The sequence below is a fragment of the Hetaerina americana genome, unplaced genomic scaffold (assembly GCF_022747635.1).
Source record: "Hetaerina americana unplaced genomic scaffold, ioHetAmer1.1.p SCAF_11, whole genome shotgun sequence".
NCBI classification, from domain to species: Eukaryota; Metazoa; Arthropoda; class Insecta; order Odonata; family Calopterygidae; genus Hetaerina; species Hetaerina americana.
The window spans coordinates 20878418-20904670 of NW_027286181.1; the positions used below are offsets into that span (position 1 = coordinate 20878418).

Genomic DNA, 26253 nt, shown 5'->3' on the forward strand with positions numbered 1-26253 from the left:
CACCCCCGTGGTACCTCTCTCTCCCCGGCATCGGATGACGGGTGTGAAGGAAGTGTCGGAAAAAGGGGGACAGGGTCGGAAAATCTTATTCTTCACCCGAAAAATATTCCTTATATCCGAACCTCCTTTTACCCCCCCCCCCTCACCCCTCCCCCCTCCAAAGCACTTTCTCGTCCAAAAACCTCCCCCATCCCACCCCAAACCTCCCCCTGATTTATTATTTTCGTCCCGAACCCAAAATTTGTCATTTCGAGAGGACCCTGATCTAAACTTCTTCCCTTCCCTATCCCTAACCCTGCACTGTCCTCGTTTTAACCCCCCCCCCCCTCTTCATCCCCTCCCGTCCCGGAGACATGTCTTCTTCGCTCCCGTTACCTCCTCCATCCCAATCTTCACTCGGGGTGAGGGGAAAAATTGGATGGGGTGGAGAAAAAATTTAGAATATATATATATAATAAAATCCATCCCCAAAACCGCGTTCTCGCTTAGGTCTTCGTTTTTCCCCCACCCCCTCATACACACCACCAAACTACTCCGCGACCCCCTCCCCCCCTACTAATTTCTCACACCGGCCCCGGTTCTCCTGCTCTCTTGTCCCCATCCCCGTCCTCGCTAAACCCTCCCACCCCCCTTCCCTTATCGAAAGTCCTCTCTCCCTTCGCAGGCGTAAGACGTCCGGTGACTCTGAAAATTGTCACCTCTTTAAATTTTACATTCAATTTTGCCGTCCCCAGAATTTGATTAGGTTGAGACGGCCCGGGGAGGGCGGGGTTTCGGAGGGCTCCATGTGTTAGTGCGTGGGTGTGTCTGAGTGGAGAGAGTGGGGGAGTTTGGAATTCTTCTGACGGTTTCCTCCTGGTGGAAAATTAATGTTGTTATAGATTCAGGCGCGCGGGGGTGTGAGCGATGTGGAGGCGATGTTGGGGGGTTGGGAGGTGAGAGGTGTCGGGATTAGGGTGGCGCAAGTGAAAGTGTCGTGGGAGGGGGTGAGGAAGGGTGGAGGTTTGGAAAGGAGGAAGGGGATGGCACCACGCGGGGGAGAGGAGAAGGAAGCCGGGCTCTTGTTTGAGTACGTGTTGGGCACATTGGTCGGAAATGATCGTCTTGCTTGCCATTATTGCATATTAATTGTAGTTTATCAGTAATTCAGCAAAATTTAACGTCAATGGCCTCTGGAATTAACCAGTCGCGCACGGCCCTGAATGCACTAAAACTACGCGTTGCAATAATTCATCTATTTTTAACACAACATACTTTCTTTCCCTCGCTCAACCTTTCATCCTCTCAAATTATGCCTGATATTTTCATCCCTATAATTCGCTTGCCCAACATTCCCGTCGCCATCGCAATTTTAAGCATTCCATCGCCAACCAATATGAACTGAATGCACTTTTCCCACTGTTTTCGAATTTCTACCTGGAAACCTTCTTTCCTCCTTTGATTGAGCTTGTTCGTTTTTTTTCTTTTCCGTTCATTTTACTTTTTCCGTAGTCCTCCAAACTTGCATCTCGAACGTCCACAGTCTACTTACACTTATCCTCTTGTCTCGACCACCCAAGTTTTCGAGTCGTGTTGAACTGCGTTCCATATAAAAGTTTGCCCTCATGGAATTCTTAACGTAAAAGTATAAAAAATTGAGTTGAGGCATGTTTATATTCGTGGGTAAAATAAATGGTTTAAATACCATGCTACAAAGAGTAAAGATATAATAATTATTTAGAAATTCACATGGTCACGGTAACGGCTTCAAAGTACGTATGTCTCAGTTTTCAACCCGCGTGTGAAATCATCGGAGCTAGCGGTTGACCATCTTTGCCATGTTATCACTGTGCTCGACATGGCATGGGACGAATCTAATACTCCACGTTACTTGGAACAGATCCTATTTTAGGTGACTAGCTAGTCGTAATAAAATGACCTTGCGTCTATAGCGGAACTTATTGGTGAATGGATGCAAAGCCCTATGTGTGACCCCATTGACTCTCCATAGACTTTAAAGTCAGTTGATGGACAATTAAGTGTGAATGATAAAGAAAAACGAGTGAATTGCAATATTCGAACTTAATTCAAGCTTCTTTGGGGAGCGTTATGCCTAATATCACTCTTCAAATAATCACTCTGGCATGTTTTAATTTCCATAAGATCACGTTAAAGCCCGTCATATTTAATCATTTCCTCGGTACAACAATTTCAATTCTAATAGTATTATCCGAGCTGAAATGGCCTCGTGCACCATGCATATTATGAAAGGCCGTACGGCATATGCTTTCATCACCATGAAGGATTATTAAATTCCCTGGATTGGTCAGTTCTCCTAATTATCCTGTTTCCAATCTTTTCATCGCCATGCTCCTACGTTTTCCAATGCCTTTTACTTATTGTTCATCCCCTACATTCTTCTAGGTTACTTTCAGTTACGACCTTTACTAAATTATCTTACCTCAATTTGTCCAATTGGTTTTCCCATATGGTTTATGTAATAATAATGAGAGATTCACCCTCATCGGTTAAACCTAACTTATGGTTGATTACTGTGGTTTTATGATTTATATATATATATATATATATATATATATATATATATATATATATATATATATATATATATATATATATGTATATATACACACATATATATACACATATAGTGAGAGAGAGAGGAATGTATAATACGTGTGGATAATTAAATCAAATTTCGATCAGGAATACCACAGGTGCATGCACTAAGGTTAACTACCTAGCTAAGTTAGCAACTTACCTAAGCATATGTGCCCTAAGTACGTACATGCTCTATCGTACACCCGTGCATAGTGAGCTCGGCCCTCACCTAACAAATATCAGCCTTTGGGTGGATTTCCGTGATGGAAGCCAGTTATTCCTTCGAAGAACGTTTTAACTATTGCAAAAGTGAGGTTTGGCTTGCATGTTTCACAGTTTCAGTATTTTTTCCATCCGACCGCATGTGATCGTCTTGCTCTCAGGTGGGGCGGGGGTGCTGTCGGCGGCCCCCCTCCTTCCCTCTCTCTCTACCGGGCCCCAAAGTATCCCAATCCGCAGGCCTCGCAGCTTCCGTAACCCGCCTCCCTTCGACCCGCGCTCTGCGCCCAATGGCGTCTCCCTTGTCGTCGGTGGAGGGCAGGAAGAGGGCGGAGGGCGCCTCTCGCCAATCCTTGGAGGGCAAGGGGGCGGGAATTTTAAGGAGAGCAACAGGTCTACCGAGAGGGGAGGTTGTAGGGGGTTTAGACGTGATCTTGCCCCCCCCCCCATCCACCGTATGACGGAGATGTGTGAGACAAGACGCGGTAGCGTCCCCTCTCCGACCCAACCGACTCAATCCCTCGCCTCTTTCCCTCGTGGTCGGTGAGCGATCCCAGTGCCGCAATTGGGAAATGTATTGTTACAATTACAGTTCTTATATGTCTTATATGGGGTTACGTCTACATCTAAATGTCTTTCTGTAAGAAGACCCCGGGAGGGTTTATGGTTGGGGGTGCTAGATCACCAAACCATAAAGGAAAGTGGTGACTATTTTAGTCATTCTAGTTATTAGGGGAGGCGACCGACAGCTGAGGTCATTAACAAAATGTAACGTCCCATCCGACGGATGTTGCCCTCCACTCGAAGTGTCTTCCATTAAAGTATACCGTCGAAGTACGGATGGGAATACACCTGTGAAATTGTGCCACTGCCGGTACTCTGACTAGGGGAGAAGGTAATACACTAGTCGCCGCACCAATCTGATCCCCGAGTTATTGTAAAGAGAAAATAATTCTTTGAAGTACAGCGAGAGATTTACATGAAAGTTACCACAACGTAGGTCTACGATGATGTGCATTGAAATACGGGAATTTTAATGTGCAAAAATCATTTGCCTGGATCGTCACTGTAACCCAGATAACTCAAATTCCGACCGAGTGCTTAAAGTAATCAAGCTACCAAGGCGTACTCTTAACCTCTATGAATTTCTAGGGTTTAGTTAATTACTCATGGAACGTCATTATTAGCCCCTTCGCACTGCGTTAAAATAGAGCGTGGTAGTGAGATTATAGACATCAAGTGCAGAAAATATGACACATTTAAGATGTCATTTTTTCTTGCGAGCGATAATGAATAATAATAACACTATCTGACCGTCCAAGGGGGGGTGAAGAGTTATCCTTCTATCAGTCTAAATAACCTTGTATATTGTCCATATCTCACCTGGCCTTAATTTTTTCCTAATTGTTACTTACAGCTCCTCTCGTAAAAATAGAAAATTATATCTCACTTATATATCGTAGTTAATCTACTCGCAGTTCTCACGATCTGCGTCATTTGAATTATTTTACAATATATTTCTACTGAAAATTAACAAAAACTTGATTTTTTTATTATGCTAGCCTGGTGTGTAATCAATCTCCGCCACACACCATAGCGTTGGCTTGCAGGGTACCATTTGCATCGACAGATAGATGAAGAAGCATCGTACGGAAATCGAGGGATCAAAATTCGAACCTCGGTCATGGTTAATGACTGTTACTCTGTGAAATGTCTGTATTTCGATGTGCACATTAACAGATGACTCCGTGTGAATAATTGTCGCTGTATCTTCAGTAATTCTGTATGTATGTACGATAATTCGTCTTGACATCATGTTGCTTTAAAGGCCCAAGAAATTCACTGTGCACGAGTTCAAGGAAGCATTGTATGGACATTCGTCATAACGTCTTCATCCTTTGAAGCCCTTTTTAACTAGTGAAAACTGTGTTCACACTTCAAGACGTGGATGCATGATTGAAGTAGTGTCCACAATAAAGAAAAATTGTGGAAATTTATTGGAAAGTGTTTTAATTCTCTGATAAGAAATGCCTGAATAAATTATTTATATTAAATAGTGATCCACGTTGGGTATCATTATACAAGGATTGTATAAAAAGGAATATAAAGGTTTCGGAAAAAAATGTATTTTTATAAGAAATTATTAAAAATGCCTCAAAATTCTTCAAAGCACTTCTCTTAAGCGTCGACACACTTTTGCCAGCGGCTTTTCTACGACTCGAAGGCATCCTTCAGTAGTTGGTGAATCATGCCCTACGTCTCCGTACCCGATTTCCCCAGTACACACGCAATATTTGATGGCTTACTGCTTTTCAGTCATTCGCCGTTTTTTGCGCTTGCACCGAGTCACTTGGCTGAGGTCCACTAAAATTACAATCTAGCCTAAAAAAACACTCGCAGGCGATTGGCGCTTGGCGCGTGATAAAGTTCGGACCCCTCATCACCGAGCCTGCGCGGTGCGAGCGCGCTGCGACATACAGGATAAACAATCACGTCAGGAAAAAGTTGTTCCTGATTCTTTTAATACTTATCTTGTGTACTTCTGTGGGTTCGAAATGTTGTACCATTTGGTTATTACGGTTGTGATTGTGAATTATTTGTCAGGAAAGAATTTCCTATATTTTTTCTGCCCAGTAAGAAATAGATTTTCCTTAACTTCTTGTATGGATCTCGCCTAAATGTGTAAAATAGGGCTGAAATAATTCCCACGTGTTGGTGATAGACTCGAATAATTTGTCTATATAGATGTATTAGTCATGCATGTCACCTCCATTAAAGTTTTAAGTAGAAAAATTAGTGGTTTAAGTGTCCACTAACTATAATTTCCGCAAACATTTAACGCATTCCGTTCTTTCATTAATATTTTGAAAAAAAATATAGCGAACCCTTTTTGTCTGGTTCAATAGAAGGACTCAATAATTGAGCTCGGTAAATTTCACTAACATTATTTCCACACGTTAAATCCAATGTTAGTGCAGCTGCCAAGTATTTTATTTGGCTTAGAATGCTTTAGTCTACCACTCCATCGTTAATAGTGGTGAGATGGAATGGATTTATTTTCCCTGCAATAAACCACTGCGTATATCGTGATGAGAGTGGTAGATATTTCCGTGTATCTCTCGCGTCGCCAGTATGTCTGCAAGTGACGATGGTTGCACTGGCAAACCAGGTAGAATCCGATTAACAGACCTACTGCTGCTGTCAGTTCATATATGATTGATGTGTTCTCATGCCTATTTGACAGTTCCGATGATATAACGATTACAAGTAATGAATGACAATGGTATGTGCAATCCCTAACTCGCCCTTGATATCCACCAGCTCATCAAACACAAGCACATGTGTACATGAATGTGTGAGTGTATATATGTATATATGTATATATATATATATATACATACATATACACGTATTCACCCACACACACGCGTCAACAGTCTCAACTGAAGGCCTCAGAGAAGGCCGAAAGCTCCAACTTTCAAATATGTGAATGTCCTTTCACGTGTTATCTATTTTATGTTTGTGTTCTATTTTGGCGTCCAAATGTTATATATATATATATTATATATATATATTATATATATATTATATATATATATATATATATATATATATATTGTATGCATGTATATATATTCATTCACATGGAAATAGATTCAAGAAAAAGGGATAGGAGCTCATATAAAGAAGGACGAACATTGGAGAGGTGGGGAAAGCGGAATCGAGCAGGTGGCAAGTGTAAAAATATTTCCTTAACCGGGTCTTGAACCACGGATAAAAACATACATATACTACCTTGATCAAAAAGTTCCCGGAATAACCACCGTGTGGCGCTCCCATCGTTCCGATTTGAGTTCTGTTTTTTTTGTTAAATTGGTACATCTGTTGTTGATATTCCCTTTAAATCTTAGTGTCATAACTTGACATTTGCAAAAGTTACGTAGCCAAGAGTACATCTATCTCTGTGTGTGTTGGCGATTTTTTACAATTGCAGAAATGGATTTAAATTTGCAACAACGAACTTGTATTAAATTTTGCGTAAAAAACGGATTTAGTGGCGCACGGACGTTGGAAATGTTGGAAAAGTGTTTCGGCAACGATTCTCTAAAAAAAACGGTCGTTTACCAGTGGCACGAGCGGTTCAGAAGTGGTCGTGAGTCAATCGAAGATGATGAACGCAGTGGCAGACCATCGACATCGAAAGTCGGTGAAAAAATTGATAAAGTAAAAGAAATGTTGGTCAATAACCGCAAATTAACCATCAGAGAAATAGCGGAGGACTTGAACATTGCCTATGGATCCGCCCAAGACATTGTGGTTAATGATTTGGGTTTCCGTCGTGTAGCATGCCAAAAGACCTCAATTTCATGCAAAAAAGAGACCGTGTTGACGTCGCAAAAGACATGATTTGCGAGGCTGAATCCGATCCCACATTCATCAAAAGGATCATTACTGGAGACGAGACGTGGGTTTATGAGTACGACACGCAATCCAGACATCAGGCAAGTGAATGGCGTTCACCAAATGAGCCGAGACCAAAAAAACCACGTCGTTTTCAGTCAAAAAAGAAGGCAATGCTGACGGTTTTCATGGATTACAACGGTGTAGTGCATCATGAATTTTTGCCAGAAGGCCAGACAGTAAACAAAGAGTATTATTTGGGCGTTATGAGACGTTTGCGTGAAGCAATTCGCCGAAAGAGACCAGAAATGTGGGCAGAAAACTCGTGGATTTTGCACCATGATAACGCACCGTCGCACAGTGCTATCATTATTCGTAATTTTTTGACGAAAAATGCAACAAATACCATCCAACAGCCACCGAATTCACCTGATTTGGCTCCCTGTGACTTCTTTCTGTTCAATCGAGTTAAAAAACCATTACGGGGAACGCGTTTTAGCAGCCGAGAGGAAGTAATGGAAAAATCGCAGGAAGCACTGATGGACATACCGAAAACCGAATATAAAAAATGTTTCGAGGATTGGATCAAGCGCTGGCATAAGTGTGTTGCAGTCGATGGGGATTACTTTGAAGGGGACAATATAGATTTAGATGAATAAACTTGTATTTTTAATTTTCTGAATAAATTCCGGGAAATTTTTGATCAAGGTAGTATACACACACGCATACATATACCAGGTGTACATGTATGAAATGCGGATTTCATACAACAGATGGTGCACCAATGCAGTTTGCGTTTTAAAACTTAGGCACTTATGCCAATTTATTGTGCCATCCACAAGTGTCAGACCCGCTCAAGTGATAAACAAAAAAAGTTTTTGTGTAATTTTTTTAAGTGTTCAATGTGTCGAATATTATACCAAACGAAGAGCATTCGCGGGCAGCCTCAATTTGTTGTTTTTATATGAAAAAAACGGCTGCTAAAGCATCCCGATTATTTCGAGAAGCTCATGGTGAACATGTTCCATCACAAGATACGTTTTATATATTATTATTCGGTAATCTACCAGTTAAGGAATAAAATGAGAGAGTTGGAATTTCAAGTGCTATTGTGGGCCTTTTCCATTAAACCACAGTCTCTTCAATTGCATTGAACCAGTGATATGACACTATATGTCTCATGTTCGTACTTATGGATAGGTATTTTGTGATGGATATCTAGATATGGATATGCAACTCTTATCGACTTTTTGAATATTCATTCCTCTCTAGTGCTCTAACATCATCTGGGACAAGTGAGCTGGAATGTTCGTTATCAGCCGTTGGCAAACATTCCATCCCTCGTCTAGAGCATAAAATAGTTTTAGAAACTGCTAGGGGTTTTAGCCAAGAATGATTATTATCATTTGCTTTAAATACATGAATCAGTTGAAATCGTTGGTGCGATTTGGAAGAGATTTCTGTCCCCTTTCAATGCAACTGAAAATTGGTCAATGGTTTCGCATGTATTTGAAATTTTCCTGCAAAGGAGCAAAAGTCGTTGTCATCTCTGGGGGTCATACAAAAAGAGGGTATTCTTTTTACCCTCCCGAATATGCTCTCAGTAAAAGGAGCGAAACTTTGTGTATTAATTACGACGCCGAACATTCCGAAAATACGTAATTAATTGGCAGTAAATATTCTCCATTTTTCTACGAACGGGACTTGTGACGCAGTACGTGCGCATTGAGTGACTTCCGTTTGAATTATGTCGCCTACACTCTCACAAAAATCTCGAGTCCATCATTGGAACGGCCATTCCATTTCATTCCCTTCTCGCGTGTCGTATTATTACTGAGATTATTAGCCACGGCACAGGGACTGGGACTCGCTTCGAGGAATTAATTCTGCGCCACCAATCGGTTTATGTCTCCGTGACAACGCGCTATGTGCGTACCTGTAGGAGAGGGGGATGACGTGTCGGAATGGCGTGTTCGTCTCGCCGGAATCCATCCGCCACGAGATCCGTCGTGGATTCGTATGCTTTTTTTATTTGTCCTCGGTCGTTGCCTCTCGCCACCCCAACGATGCACTACCAAGGTAGTTCGTTTCATCACCGGGACGACGTCTGCATGTGTCGAAAGCCTTTACTGCTCCAAGCGGGGTGGGGGATTAGGGAAGGAAGGGAAAAGGGGAGGGGGTTTGGCAGTTCGTGGAATGGTTGAAGTGGCGAGGGGGGACGTCCGTTTGGAGAAGTTGGCGAAGTGGAGCAGGGAACTGTTTTCCGACCGAGCGGCTCCCGCATGCTCTTGTCGTGTGTGCCGGCGATCCGACGCACGTTGCCCGAGGGTCCGTTGGGACGCGTGGGGTTTGAGGCGGAAATTGGCGGTCGTCAGGGCGCTGGGACTGGACGGGAGGAGACGTTTTTTTCGAGGACCTGCTCGTTAATTTGTTTATTTTTTTATAATTTCTGCGGAGGCGGGATGAAGGGAGGGAGTTGCGAGGGGCGAGGTGGTGCTAACATGTCACTTGCAACGCAGCTTCTGTCCGGTTTTGTTTGTGTGTGCGTGTGTCCATCCGAGTCGGCCCCATTCGACTGTTCAATGTGGTTTACTCCTCGCCGCGCATGCGCATCCGCGCGCGAGTCATCATCAAGCGGCTTTAAAAGGGAGGATGTTCTGCATTTTATTTCAGGACGCATCGCTTCCGTTGGCGTGTGGTGAATACGCGCCAAAGCGATCCATTATCCCAACGGAATCAATCGCATCAAGTTGTCCACGGATTTGCAACTTCGGGTATGAGGTTTCGAACTTCTTTCGACGAGTCAAACCATCACGTCCGTACTACGGGTTCCCCTTCTCTCCTGAGCTTACGATTGAATGACCAAAGAATGTATTTATGTCCAGGTTGAGGATAAGGGTAGGCTAGAGGCCTTCGAGATGCGGGTTCAGGGAAAAATTGGGAAAATAAAATGGATGGAAATGAAAATCAACGGTGAAGTTTAAAGTATGGTAGGGGAAGAGAGAGGGCTCTTGGGAGAAATTCGAAGAAGGGAGCACGAGTGCTTGCAGGAGATAATGAAGACGGGAGTTGAGGGGGTAGAATTAGGTGGTGGGTTTAGGCGAGTTTGAGGGAGGAAAATAATTCACATTTTGGAAGAAATCAAGGGAAATTGGAAGTATATGCAGCTAATGTATGATATATTTCTGCTAAGGAAAAAGGGGTCTAAGGATTTTACTTTTGTCAGGTAGGATTTAAGGAGTACCGTGGTGTGTAGCTCTAAGATCTATTACAAACCTGCCTTGAGCCGGTAAACTATTTGAAATGAATTACAAACGTCCACGCCCTAGCTGGAAGAAAACCCACCCAGGCAGTAGTAATCGAACCCACGACCCCTGGGTTGGAACGCGAGAACATTACCCCGCCGCCACCGGGGCTGGCAATAACGGGAGATTCAATAACTTAAGTCCGCATTCGCACATAGAAATTATAAAATAGAAAAAAGGAGTTGATTTAACTCTAATAACGAAGTGGACCATGTCCAAATCCCATAAATCTCATATCCACGCGCTTCGCTTTTATTCAAGAGATCAAGCCCATGACACGCTTCGCTAATATTCTCCCCTCCAGCAAGCTTCATTAACGTTTTCTTTGCGTCGATACTTCCTGTCTGTCAGTTGCATACGTAATATGGTGGAATTGAAACATATAATTGACCAAATAGTAGCCCTTTTCCATTAGTTAGACTGTATTATCGACCATGTTTCGACATAGAACATCATCTACAGCCACAAAATGAATACTATAAGTGTTTTCTTTTATACTCTTATCACCCCTCCTTCCTTTACAACCTTCTCCCATTTTCCTAATTCCTTTCCGCCTGAATACACGGAAAAGGCGTAATATGACACATATTCTGTACTCATTCTGTTCCTGAAAATTGTGTAGTATTACCAAAAATGGCTGGTGATAAACTTTTAATTAATTGAAAAAAATTCCATTAGGTCTTTAACTTCTATCTATATTAGCCCACCTTCTTGCAAAGCTCCAAATATCAATTTTGAAATTGAATACAAGTAAATTTTAATTTTTGAAAATCTAGATTATCATTTAAAATAGTTTACCGGCTCAAGGCAGGTTTTTAATAGATCCTAGAGCTACACACCACGATACTCCTTAAGTCCTACCTGACAAAAGTGAAATCCTTAGACCCCTTTTTCCTTTGCAGAAATATAGTATGTCATACATTAGCTGCATAGTATAATTCCAATTTCCCTTAATTTCTTCCAAATGTAATGTCCAAGGGATAGAGGGAAGAAGGCACTATAAAATTTCAACCTCGCCCAATTAAGTCGTTCAATAAATAAATACATATTGAGCGTGTTTCCACAACATTACTTAATGCTCCAACAATTAGAATTTCAATAATTTCTTCTAGAATAGATCTGGTATGCATAATCACCGGAAAGTGTTCTCCTTGTGATTAATGAAGATAGTCTGACATAAAGGGGAACGTAAGAATAAATTATCTGCCCTTCATGCCATCCGGAAGAATGATGAAAATATAAATCAGATTTTTTTCTCTATGTGCTTAGAGTTTGACTGTAATTCTCCTCCAAGGCATTTTCGAGTCAATGTAGTAGACGATAACTTCTCAATTCTAAAAGTACAATGGGAATTTAGAGAAATATATCCCACTCTGGTGATGGAAATATTAACATTAAGATTTGCTCATATTACAGCTAGTTGCTAGTTTGGGTTACTCATATATCATCGCTTAATAGCTCTTACGGATATTGATTTATCTAAGGGTAATAAGGATAAATATTTTTGGAATTTATAACTATACCTTCCCTTAATTCATTCCTTATGCAATTGTAGAAGCACGTATTGTGCGATTTGCGAGGAAAATGACTAAAATATTAAGGGGTCAGTTCGAAATTGCGAGGGAAGAGAAACATTATTTATGAATAGATAGGGAAGAAAATTTCGATTTTAATTGAAACATAACACCGTGAAAACATAATAAAATGTTTCTTTAAAGGATAATAGTGAACGGTTTTTGATTGGAAAGATTATAAAATAGTGAGAAATAATAGAACCATTGAACAATAATTCCATAGGGTGTCAGCATTGTGCTCTTAACGTACGTAGGAAAATAATGAAAGCTCTAGTGAGAGGAATGCCTTGAATTCTATAAGGTTTTCAGCATGAATGAATATGCAAAATAGTTGTTAAGGGTTGAGGGATGTTCTAAGGGTTGTCGGAGAGGGGAAAAGACAAGGCTTGCGGTAGAGGGAGGGGACGAAAAAAAATCGTTTCCTGCTCGAGAATGGTGATCTTCGAAGTAAATCCATAAAAGATGTCCTTGGTCTACATCGCATTATCCTCATAAGTGGTGTGTAATGGAGCGTGATTTCTTACCATTAGAGTGAACTAAATTCTAACTACCCTAAATATCTACCTCCCTTCATTCGAACCTGGTAAACATTATTTGTATATTACGAAGAATATCCTGCTATGAATACTAAAATAAACGTTTTTAGTGATGCCTTCCTCCATCTGCCTCGCTTACCGAATGTTGTTACCTTTATGATGGGCCCTGACACTGAACACTCCTGTACGTTCTCTTATTCCCTACCTAACATGACGAAAAATATCCTTAAACCTGATACTACTTATTCTTTAGCTGTGAAATAAATGTAATAACTCATTCTTTAGCTCTGCATGCTTGGCACAAGACTTATTCATATATCTCTCTTAAGTATTCAACCCTTAGGTTTGTTTATCGAACCTGGCTCTACAATTCGTGTTCCTTGAACTTTCCTTTACTTCTCTGGCTGTATTGCTTGCGTTCTTCCATTATTTTCGTTGAGGTCTTCCTTTACCGTTTTTTTCACCACTATACGAGGTTTGTATAAAAAGAATCTGTAACAATTTTTTACTGACGTGTGCGTAAAGAGCTGAATTCAGACCGTCGGTTAAGTGGGCGCAGGATCGCAGATCGTATTGGTATTGATAAGATGACAGTGTCCATCTTTGTACCAGAAAATTTTGCCGTGCGAAAGATCTGCGCCAAACTCGTCCCGAAGGTATTGACGGACGACCAGGAGCAGAGTCGAGTGTCTGCTTGCAAAGACCTTCTGCAACGGCATCAAGACGATTCCCTAACCCCGTTATAGTCCCGATTGGCACCAGCAGACGATTTTCAATTCCCAAAAGTGAAATCTTCCCTCAAAAGGAGACCACCATGAGACCTTAAGTGCCATCAAAGAAGCTTGCACGCGTACCCTTATGAACCTTCCGGAATCCGCCTACCAGAGAGTCTTCGAGTCGTGGAATGGACGCTGGCAAAATTGAGTCGACGCTCAAGGGATGCACGAACTTTGAAGAATTTTGAAGTATTGTAGCGACATCTAAAAAAACCTATTTAGCGAAACTATTTTTAGGAATAAAATAAATTGCGTAGAGTCTTTTTAAAGGAATTTGGAATATTCATATTGTATAGAATTCGATTTAAGTCGTGGTTGAGCAGTATGTTGAAAGCCGTTTCATCCTTCTCCCTACGGTCTTCAATCTCTTTCTTCGTTTGTGGTTTTCAAAGAAAAGATTTAGAACATCTGATGGCATTGATTTTAGTTGCTGTCTCGAAGGCCACCGCAAGGAAAATGCATGCCGCATTCGTCTGTCGAAACGAATATTCTACCGAACACTCACTCCATCTTGATAGACCTAAACATATAGAACGAATACGAATGTCTTAAAAAAATAAGAAAATTAATCTTGTGTACTTAGGGACTGTAAATGTTTCCTGGGAGGTTTTCTCCAGAACATCGTTGTGTTTTTTTACGCGTCCTCGGTAACCCTACCTTCCTCCAACAAACCTTAGTCGGAGGAAACTAATATGGATACTAAGGATTACGGCGCGTTATCCTTAGTATCCAGTTCCTTCCTCGTCTGGTACCAGATAAAAAGCGGTTGCCAACATGCAGTTCTAATCTAAGGGCATTAAGTAAAGGAAGGAGGAAAACTGGCAGCCGTTGATAAGGAGACAGCTCAAGCGACGTCATTGTCCACCGATAATGGCGGTGGCCGGAAAAATCACCATTGACGACACTAATAGATATCATATTGGACTTTTTGGTGATTTAGCGTCCAGAAACTAATTGCAACACGGTATCCGGAATTATGTGAAGCTCTGGGGTTGATCCCACGCTTTCCATCTCTATCCTTCGCAATAACGGCGTCTTCAGTTTTATAATTGGCATAATCATTAATTGTTTCCAGCAAAATGTCCTTGGATGCTTTTCTTGGAGAAATCGGATTTTTAAACATCTCATTGACCTTTCTATTTCCATTATCCAGTTTTCTTCTCCTTTAGATCGCCCTTTTCGAGTTACTTAAGCTCTTAATTTCGTCATAAAATCCTACTGTAAAAGGAATATCATTTCATGCCCTATAATTTAAATGATGGTAGAATATTTTTTGTAAAATTTGCATGCACATTTAACATGCGCTACGGTACCTAAGTTTAAAGTGCCACTGGACGTGTGTTGCACGAGTAGCTGGTAATGCTATCAATGGAAGAAGAGTTAGTTATAATAGTAGCAGCAAAGAAAGATAAGGCATTACTCCGTGGAAAGAACATGAGAAGTCCATATTAATAAATGTAGCACGCTCGGTTTCCCTCGCTCATTAAGGCATTATCGGGCACAGTTAAACGATTATCCTCCTCCTTGATCTGTATCTTGGAAAAAAATGAGACTTTAGACCTCTTGATTCCTATGGCAACTTCTCTCTCTTCTAATTTTAATGATCTCTTCTACTATGTCACAAAAATTTCAGCGTCAAATCCAACGAAGGCATTGGCTTACAGGTTGGGCGCCACCGAGGAATGTACATTTACGAAACAAGGTCTAGCGCTCCGCCAAAATTATCGGAAATAAGATTTGCTGCATGCTTAACTCCAGAATCAAATGCCACATCATAAAATGATAGAGAAATTAATGATGGGAAGGGAGAACAATGATTGCAACGGCCGGGAATCGAACCCGGGCCGCCCGCGTGGCAGGCGAGCATTCTACCACTGAACCACCGATGCGACATGCAGGATCGTGAAACAATGTTGTTTTGACTGTTTCAATATTTCTCTTACTAGAATATCTGTTTATATCGTGGCTCCTATTCACATAGCATTCCTCCCGTGGTGCGGGCATAAAACGCTTTGAAACCGCTCTAATTACACCGGTCGTTAGAGAGGGTCACTTTCATTCTTTAAGGGATCCTCAGTGTTTAATTCAACCTCTTGCTATGATTACATTATTAGGTGACTTATTAGTGAAATAGGTAGGCCGCTGAGGAACTGAACAGAGAATTCGGGTCCGATACCGATTGCTACATCTGGGAACTCTCCGCTTCACCCAAGCTGTGTAATGTTCCGGTTAGCATATCATCCTGAAAACCCGGCGACACAGGGTTGATGTATGAATTTCGCGTATTTACTGTGGTTAGTAGTTTACTTATTAATCATTATTTATCATTAGAACTTAGCGATAATTTAATTTCAGCGTTATTTTATCTTGTCATCAGCTCTGTTGCGATCTTTTTTGCAATGTTAATTTAATGACTTTAATTATATTGAAATATCCCTTATATTTTTGAGAATTTGTTTCATTACACTATGTCATTAGGTAGGGTAATTATGGCAGCTATTTTCTCTGCCTGATGCGGTAAAAATACGTGATACGAGTAGTCAGTATTTTTCCGGCGAATCTGCTTGCGATTATAAGTCGACGTTTTAACCGTGTACCCCTGGCTCATAAGATGCAGGTTGATTTTAGAGCTCATTTTGAGGCAAAAAAATGCGTCTTATGGGTCGGGAAATACGGTAAATAAACTTCTAACCCCCGTTAAATGAAAATAATGATCATTTCAAAAACCGTTCATTTCTTCATATCTACACGTTTTCCATCTACCTTCTTACAGTATCTGTTCTTTTCCTTCCATAAACATTTTTCATCTAAAAATAATTCCTCTTTATCTGTCGTCAACGTCCCATAGCATTGCCGCCGAGAATCTCCTGCGACCACTCTTCCTTTTAGCTTGAAATTCCTCCTAGCAATCTTCTCTCAATTCTACTGCAATGCGTAAAAGTTATATTCCCATCTCATTCTATTTGCTTTATTACTCTTGTGTTCATTGTTAATGGCAGCCTTTCGGTCAATGTGGTTTTTGAATGGATACCCTAAATAACTACCGCTGAAATGTCTAAGCCTCACCTAACCCGGCTCAACCTAACACACTGCAACAAACCCTTCTTCAATTCCGCATACCTTCTACCTCTCTTTATTCCGTCCAACATGCCTATCCTTTTCCTCCCCTCACCTCGCCTTCCAAACGTTCTACCACAGTCTTCAACAATCCATCACCAATGAAAACTCTGTGGTTCCATTTTTCCTCTCTACCAACAACTCTTACCCTCTCCTATCATGTTGGTATTTCTTCGTTTGTTTTCATTTCCGTTCATTTTACCTGTGTCATTATTCCCCACGCTTTAAAGTCCACCATGTTTCCGCGCTGTGAAAAATCACCGCTCCATGTCAAATATTTCACTCATATTTCCTAAACATCATTCCTTAACGTCCCTGTCGCCAACTCCTACATGTAAATGCTTCTTTACCGCTCACATTTCTTTTCCTTATACTTATTCATGTATCTATTGACTATGCTTGTCCGATGCGCTTCCCAACTAGATGAAATGCTTTAATTTTGTTTAGATTATTCCCTCAAAACCTTGGTGACATCTATAAAGTGTTGGAATTAATTATGAGCACGAAGTCGAAGGAGACGTCTCCCAAGAAAAGGGAGAAACATTTTGTTTCTTAGAGACATCACCTACTTACTCTCCTCTCGGTGCTCTCTCCCAAGTAATGGGATGTTACTCTCTGCATTCGTTTTCACTTCCGCATTGCCGCCGTCCTTGAAGATGCGGATGGGGAGCGACAAAAGTGACCAAATGAGTAAACTTGTGAGAGATGAAGTCGTGAGCGCCGGTGACGCACGTTAAGATGGAGTTTGTATTTGCTGTGTGGTTATCCCGAAGGGGTTTTGCGTAGCGAGCCGGAACTCGATTCGCCTAATGACACTGCGCGTTAAAACAGAACTCGTTACGGAGTTCAGCCTCCAGAATTGGGATGTCGGAAGTAGATCTGGAAGTAATGCAGAGCGCCGACGGAGGAAAAAAAAGTCAGTCCCCTTCCGGGTGCCAAAATCAAAAAAAAAATAAAAAGACTGCGGGCTATGACAGAAATTCGGCGTGATGATATTTTATGTGAGTTTATGATAATGGGGTGAAATCCATTGAAGCCAACACGGATGAGAAAAATTCGCTAATTTACTCAGTTCAATCTGAAACTCTAAAAAAGAATGAAGGAAAAGGGGTGAATTTTTTGAAAGGTTAGGGATGTGATTCGTGATTAGAATTGTGTTCTTCTTCGTATTTCCGAGTGCAGTTGTGAGTTTGGGAAATAGCATATTCAATCAAGCGCTGGAAAAGACCAAAACTATAATTATATGGTCAGCTGTTTTGATGAAGTGTTTGGCGCGTAGTGAGTAGGGAGTTGACTTAATTTAAAATATGCACCGAGGAGCGGCCTCCAGTTTATTATATTTCGAGCATATCCGGTTTTTTTTCTGTTTCAAAATGGCAATAATTAAACAACAAGCTTTGATCTCGAGAGGAAAAAAATGAAGTTAATCTATCAAATCTCCTCGTCCTCCAAATATCATATGCTTATAGCGAAGTGCTTTTGATTTCTGTATGGAAAATTGCGAGTACCGTCATAGGTCTGTGACTTTCATGGGAAATCAAGAGAACGATCACAAGTTTTTCGGAAAAAAAAGGAAACTGTAACCCTCAAAATAACTGTTCATTCTGGTACATAAGCGTTATCAATCCAGGGCAACTCATCAACTGTCCAATCCATTGTAGCAACTCTACAATCTATTCACCCCTTCGTAGCTACTCTTGCGCCGACATAAGTATTTCATTACCTCTTTTTCTTAGATAGTACCAGGTCTTCCTTTGTAATTCTTCCCCTTTGTGTTAATATATGTTCCTGGATGTTTGTCCATGGAATTAAAACGGAAGTGTATAGAAAGTACAGTCCTTTATATTATTATTGAATGGAAGCAAAACTCTTGCGTGTATACTTGGATAAATATAAATCGCGGTTGGTATGTGTACGCACTTGGTGAGTGTTTATGATAAAGATAGGAGTGGTAGACAGGAGAAATGAATGGGTCATGAAGGAATGTAGATTTAGCTTCATCGATGTGAACATGCTTGAAAGAGTTGTGCTTCTCTGGCGGGGTCATTTTGAAAATTTAGATAAAACTCTAATCACCGAAAAATATATACTCGAGAAGAGTCGATCATAAATGGTTTCAGGCAAAGTGTTTGACTGGAAAATTCGTGGGGTGCGTGGGGGGAATTCTCATATTTTTATTAAGGATCTAGTCTTTTCGCATTTCAACAATTCCCTTCAGATACCCATTGAAGTTGCTTATGTATTTTCAGTTCTTTCAAGCTAAGTTAGCTCATTGAAAAAAATACGTACGACTCGTTAAGCGTTTTCATAAATGAATGGATGAATCGTTGGATCTGATAAATTATTATGATTTCTCCATTTTTTTCGATGATAATTTCAACCGTTTCCTGAAGCAGGATCGTGAGTATTTTGTGTGAGATAGTTCAGATCAGCTGTTTCTGGTCAGCGCTCGTGCTGGTTAACTGCAATGATATGATATTAACTCACCGTTTTTGTATTTCTTATTTCGTAACCAGCCGTCACAGTGCTAAGAATTTGGGTGCCTTGGCCAAGAGATAAAAAAAGTGACAGTGATGACGTTAAGATGGATGTTCGTGACTAATAGTTGCGTAATATCATTACGAGTGTTGACCTGGGAGCCTATCATGCTTAATGGCCTCTGATATATCATTTTGCCTATGGCGTGTTTGTCATTCTAAAGACCTTTGATATAAAATCAGGGCAGCGATTTACTCTTCCAGCATTGGATATCATTGTTAGTAAGTAGTCTATTGAGTTGAACCAAATTTTGAGCTGTTCCCGATTGATATTACATATCGCTGTAGGCTAATGAAAGGCTATTAACAGCACCCTTTGCCATACTCCGTCGTCTTATTCAGGTTCTCTTACGTTCTACTCCTTTCACGCCAAACCATCGCCAACAACATTAGGTTTCAAGACATTAATAAGAGTATCTTTGGAATGATCTTAATCAGTCCGTTGGCTTATAAAACTAATTAAGATAGCGAGACATTTCTTTTCTGTTCAGAATTCCTAAGACCTTTTTTAGGAAAGAGATCTGACGACGCGGTCTTAGCAATTGATTTTTCCATTTGGAAATTCATTGCTTTCGTGTTCCCGCGAGTAATCGTATCTCCTATTATGTTTTTGAGTATGTACATCAATTTTTTTTGGATTAATAGGTGTGTTTTTTACGAGTCGGTGTAATGTTTTTTAGTAATAATAATACCTAACGGAGGACATTATGGCGTGAAGTGTGCACCTGAGCAAGGAAGTTTTTCTCAAATAAACAACTTAGTGTAAATCGAACAGACAAGAGCGCAAATACTTTGGACAAATTGAGTTGCTTCAGGCGTGACGTGGTGGCATTCATATATGTTGAAGAACGGATAGTAGCAATTTTCCACTAGTTAAATGTAGTGGAAATTGCTTGACACGGTGGATCTAGGGGAAAATTGTTACTAGTCGTTCTTAATCAAATACTTTGATTTTTTTCCGAACGTATTCACGCCCTTCTCTTTCGGGGAACGTGAATTCATAAAGATTCAATTTAATTTAATTTTAGAAAATTCACCCTCGTACATTAAATACGTGCTCCCGTGTTTTTATCCTTACACACTTAATTCGCCATTGTTACTAAGTACATGACTCATGCGTGCACCCTCTTCTTTCCTTAGGCTTTTAATTCCTTAATTTAATCTAATTCCTTAGACTTTTAATAATCACCTCGGCTTGAAATTACCTTCGTTCATAGTTGCTAATGGTTTTATCGGTCTACTATTTCCTCTCTTGATGCAATCATTCGTTTCCCACAATCCTTGTGGTGATTCGTCTCTCATCCATTTTATCAGCATGAACAAGACAGTGTTGTATATTTCGTTCATACAGATAGTTGTCTGTTGACTTGTCCTGTACTTGTCGATTGCCGGTTCACTCAAATTGCATTATTTCATGGCGCAGTCTATCCTCAGCCGATTACCTTTCCTATATTTTCCCAAACACTCCTCAAATACCACATACCCACTTCATTTATCATCCGAGATTCGACAATTTTTTACGCGAAATCCTTTACGCCTCTGGATGTTTTTATTATTGGTAGTTTGGCGTTAAAGGTAGGTTTTTGGACGGACACAAGACTGATCATCGCTACATTTCTCTGTTCCGTCCAAAGGCTTCGAATTTCTTATTCGCAGTAAGTGTGTGTAATGTTTATGTTCATTACTTTTGAATGTACACATTTTAAAATGAAATGTAAGAAAATTAAATCCAGTCTCATTTTGTTCAACATATCTTTCATAAATGTGCGTTACCAATGAATCAAAGCCACATCACGTTCCTGACCCAATCATTCCTTACACAATCTTTATAATTTTTACTCATGGAAACTATAGCCTATTACCCAGAACGCACTGAATTCGGTCGATAATTATAATGTGTGTATGAGAATACGTATCCTAATTTCGCTTGCTTGTATTATTTTTTTGAAGAAATGTGTGTGTGTGTGTGTGGGTGTCTATGTAGTTCTAATGTTAACAAAGAACATATGAAAAGACCTGTTTCTTGTTGTGGAATAAAATCACTTTTCATTTAGACACCGTTAGCAAAACCTGAAATTTTGATTGAGCAACACGCTGAAGCCAGAAAGAAGGTATCTAATGTAATTGACAGCTCCGGATGTTAATTATGTACGCACTCCCGACATTTTTTCCTGCCTTAAAACCTTTCATTCTTTTTATTTAATCTACTTGCTGCCGGAAAACCATCTCCGGCCTAATTTAATATACTTAAAAAGTTTTTTTTTTCCAAGAAAGCAAACCCACTTACGTCACGAAACGTGACAACGCTTCAACGAGTCAACGGACGTGGATGTGCCCGGGAAGTTTACGGGTATCTGCGTTGAATCGAGGCCGTTGTGGGGTGCGAGCTGATCGCGGGCGTTATTTTGGTCACCCGCGCCGAGGCCGGCGTAATAGACCGGGTTGGGTTGTGGGAAGGGGTGTAGAGGAGTATAGGATGGAGGAGGGGATGGTTGGGAAGGGAGCGGAATGTGACGAATGAGACTGGGGGGTTGAAAAGGGGTTTTGGGGAGGGGGGGTGGAGTGTGGGAGAAACAGGCGGTGGGATGACGGAAGAGTGCAGAGAGTGGCAGGTCCCGAGTCATTTTCATGAAACATTCATAATTCTTGCGTGTCTTCTCCGCCCGAATAACTTGTTCCATCAAATTCTCATCATGCTGGGCCCGCCCCCCCCCCTTTCCCAAGTCTCCCCACATCCACTTCCGCACCCCCTCACGTCGGTGTTGGAAGGGGTGTGTCGTGCGAGATAGGTGGGGTGGAAGAGGAGGGGGAATGGTGTGGGTTCGTGAGGAGCGGGGAAGAGATGTAGCATTTTTTGGGGGAGGGGAGAGAAGGGTAGGTTCGCCCCGGCAGTGTTATATAGGTGGGGTGGGGGCGTCTGGAACTGAAGGGGTTGTCGCACGGAGTGAGGGAGTTTAGTCAGGCGGGGTAGTTTGGGAATCCGGGGGAGTGAATGAACAGAGAGGGGTGGGGAGAGACCTGCAGAGAGGGTGATTTGGTGTTGCATTGGGATGGGGAGGATTTAAAGATTCTTCATTCCTAGACCAGCGTAAAATGACCGTCGACCCTAGGGTTCGGGTGGATACGGAGGAAGGGGTGCATAGGGTGTGCGCCAAACCCTATGAAGAAAGAAAAGGAGGAGAAAGGTTTTCGTGAGAATTGGTGAAAAACAAAAGAATATATTCTAAATGCCTGAGTTTCTAGGTTTTAATTTATAAGCGGCTGACAGAATAATAAAAATGTCATCTCCCATGCCTTATCATGATACCTAAACGGTTTTCTTTCTCTTTCCCTCGCAAACTATCATAATTAAAAAATAAGTTATTCAGTATTTGCGATTCATGATTATGTATTACTTTATTTTGTACGCAAAAATCTACACTTTCGACGAACTACAGTTATGTGTTATCGGATTCAATAGGAACAAAAATTTACTCCCCAAAATATGGAATTTAATTTATTATCAGTTTTGAATTATGTGATCTTTCAGGGAGTGATGGCTTCTTAATTAAAACACTAATCTTATTAAAATAATACCAGGCAGCCTGCAAAATCCTGTAGCATATAATGACATGTATCTACATCTGGTAGGTAGACCATCTAATGTTCTAAGTGGGCACCGACCATAATACAGGGTCGCACCCAAAAGTGGTAGGACTGATTTTCTCTGGCGTGAACGGAGCGGTGGAGGGGGTCCTGCCTGGCAGGGTAAGGTGGAGGGGGCTCTTAGCAACAGACCGACACCAACCTCAGTTGCCTGCGGGCTGTCGTTGAGTGAGGACACCGTTTTTAGCGAAGCAAGTTTTTTGTCCGCGTCGAAAAATAAAAAGGAATCTGAATTTAGAGCAACGTTATTCCGTGAAGTTTTGTGCGAAACTCGGGAAGACGGCGACTGAGACCCTCGATATGATCAAGCAGGCTCATGGGGACACTGTATTAAGCCGTTCCACAGTACTTGAGTTGCACAAGTTGTTTAAAGAGGGTAGGGAGCTCGTTGAAGACGACCATCGCTCCGGACGGCAAGAACCGACACGAATGTGGACAGAGTGAGGACACTGCTGAACACAGACCGACGCTTAACCAGTGAAGAAATTGGAGACCAGTTGGGTCTGTCTGCATCCAACGTCCAACGTATTATTTCACAGGATTTGGCCATGCGCAAGGTGTGCGCCAAGATGGTGCCGAAAATCGTGCCATGGCGCGCTCGTCGTCAGCTCCTGGCCTGGCCTGGCGGGTGCGGCAACGTGGCCGTTGCCACGTTGCCGCACCCGCCCTATTCTCCCGATCTGGCACAACCGGACTTCTTCTTCTTCCCCCTGATGAAAAGACAGCTCAAGGGACGACGTTTTGACTCGATAAAGGCCGTTCAAGAGGCTTCGACGAGGGTCACCAACGGCATCCCCAAAGAAAATTTCCAGCGGGCGTACGGGGAATAGGAGCAGCGTTATACTAAGTGTGTAGCAGCTCAAGGAGCATACTTTGAAGATTATTAAGTCGATGTAAGTATATCGTCAATAAAATTCTTGTAAAAACATCAGTCCTACCACTTTTGGGTGCGACCCTGTATGACGGAGTTCACACATAGGAGAATGTTTATAATACTCAAGGGTCTGCAGAATGAGGCAGTGATGAAATTACTTTTGAGAGGCATAAATATGTTACCGATTTTCATCCATCATTGTACTGCTATATAGGATAAGCAACAACAAAAATATCAAATTGATCATGTGAGAGTAGAAAACACTCATCAACCAGTTATTATATTATTTAATCACATAAAAATGGTGGAGAAATACCGCGACAAAGTGAGTTTTTGAAGATAACGCTTTTTAGGCTGAAAGAATTCCGCTAACTTATCACTTTGGGTAAAATTTAATGTCTTTCTAAGACTTTCAATGCAACAATTTCAGAGTGTAAAAACCATTCCCCTTGACTTTACACTCTGAAATTGTTGCATTGAAATGCACCTTAGCGGATGACTCCGTTAAAAGTGACTGTTGCGGCATCTCCTGCAGTTTCTTTGGAATCTTTCTAAGACATGTTTTAGTGCAGCGGGGAAAATTAGTCTCCGAGGAAGATGATAGGCGCAGATTTTGGAGGCTTTTGTGTTGTGGGAATGAAGTAGAGTGGAAAAAGTGAAATAGGCGGAAAGAAATACCGAAGAGGAAGTACTAGGCATGTTGAGCGAGGGTTTTTTGGAGAATTCCATAGGAGGCAAGAAAGGTGGTTTCTAAAGAAAGCGAGGTAGGGATAAGAATAGGCATGTTGGTCAAAATTAAGGGAGGAAGGAGGTAAGCGGAATAGAAGAATGATTTATTTTGGTTTGGGGCGTAAGCCTGCGGCTTGTTAGGCGACGCTTTAAGTGTAGCGGTGTTCAGTCTGTGTTCATTAAAAACCGAACTCAAACGGTAAAAAAATAGTAGTAATATCCTATCAGGTTATTACAAACCACAATGAAAAGCAAGTTAGTGCCTCCAGCTGCTCCTGGACATCTGTTTTATCTGCGGGCCACGCCAGAGAGTCATTTGATCGTGTCTGATGCGTTGCTACTCGGTGTATCTGTTTAAACTGATAGACACGCGAGAGTTAGTTTTCATTATTTGTAATGTCCTCTGACACGGACGAATCCGCCCCAACTACTATTCCGAACAATTCGCGGATGATAATGCTGAAAATCTTCGCCGTCCATTCGATCGAAATCATTTATGAAAAAAAAAGTCGGCCTTCGGGGAGAAGCCGGTTTCATAATCGTGTGTTAAATGGGAGCAGACGACGCGGTGGCCGCACTCGCCCGGCCGTCAGTCATTTCCGGGTGTATGCTATCCGTTGGGAAATCGCCGTCCTCTTGCACGTGGGATAGCCCAGTTAAGCCCAGCTCGGGTTATGAATGCCCCGTGGCTTTTCGAAAGAATGGAGTAATTCAACCAAGTCGGTCGCCAAGCAACCCTCGATGCGTATAGAGGAAAGGGTCGGGGTAAACTCTCATTCATTGGTTCCACGGAACCTTTCCATCTGCTGTGATATACCTACATACGTTTATCGATTCCGAGGTGTTCTTTTTTTTTGAAGAAGATGAAGGAATTTAAAAGCCCTAGAGGCACCCATAACAAGCCATAATTTTGCAAGTAGGTGGTAACCCTTTTCTAAAACAAGTGCACTGCTTCGAGCGCCGAATCCTGTGATTTCTGAAGGGTTCCGACGAGAAATGAATGCATGGTAGGTTATGTCGAGAGACCCGAATAGAAAAGTTTCAGCGCCCGTCTTGTAAAGTCATGCCTATTTCAAGCAGAGAGAGAACTGTATTGAAATTTACGAAAATAAGTCTACTTGGTTTCGCCGCTCGTGGAATATGGCTACTTAAATGCGATAAAGAAATAATAATTTTAATCCTATTCAATGACTGATACTATTTGGTGTTTTAGGTATTTGGAGTTTTTCGTTAAAGATAAAGTTATTTGGATAATTTATCCTAAGAAAGGCCGAGTTTCTAATTTTTGACACTGCATCCTAGGTCGCAAAGGTTATATCAATGGGAGGTTCACAATGTGTCGAACTCTGGAGAAAATTTTATCGAGGTCATTCATTTTTTAATTAGACGACGGCTTATATCAATCGGTTGGATGACCAGTTATAGTGATGTTCCTACAATTTTTAAAGTGTCATCAGTCTTTTCACGAAAAACTCAAATGCTTGAAAAGCCCTCAATGATGCCAAATAGCAGTGCTGAATCAAATAATATTGTTTTCCCATGAACAATATTTGATTGAAAAAGATGCGGTTTACCGAGTTTTATTAAGGTATTTTATTCAGGTATAGTTTTATACAGTTTAATACCTGTGTAAAACAATTTTGTCCATGACCTTCTAATCTGACGTGGGTTTTCTTTATTTTTCACGATCATATTTCCGTTTCAAAAAATGCTTTACCTTTTCGGAAAAGTACCCTTCACGCCGCTCCCTTTTTGGAATTTATTTAAAAAAATGCAATTGGAAACTATGATTTTCAGCTTAGTATTGTGCGTCTCCGAAACTTGGTTGTTGAAAAAAGAGGAAAAATGAGTGTTTTGGGGTTTTTCTTCGAGAAGAATGGAAACATAAAATGGACATGACTGATTGGATAACAAACAAAAGACGTTGTGTGTGGTAGGAACG

General features: G+C 41.2%; 1 non-coding gene across 1 annotated transcript; it reads right to left on the reverse strand.

Annotated features, from left to right (window-relative positions):
• Positions 1–15227: 15227 nt before the first annotated feature.
• TRNAG-GCC (transfer RNA glycine (anticodon GCC)) lies at positions 15228–15298 on the reverse strand. Its single transcript has one exon. It is a non-coding gene; the product is annotated as a tRNA-Gly (tRNA).
• Between the last annotated feature and the right edge of the window lie 10955 nt (positions 15299–26253).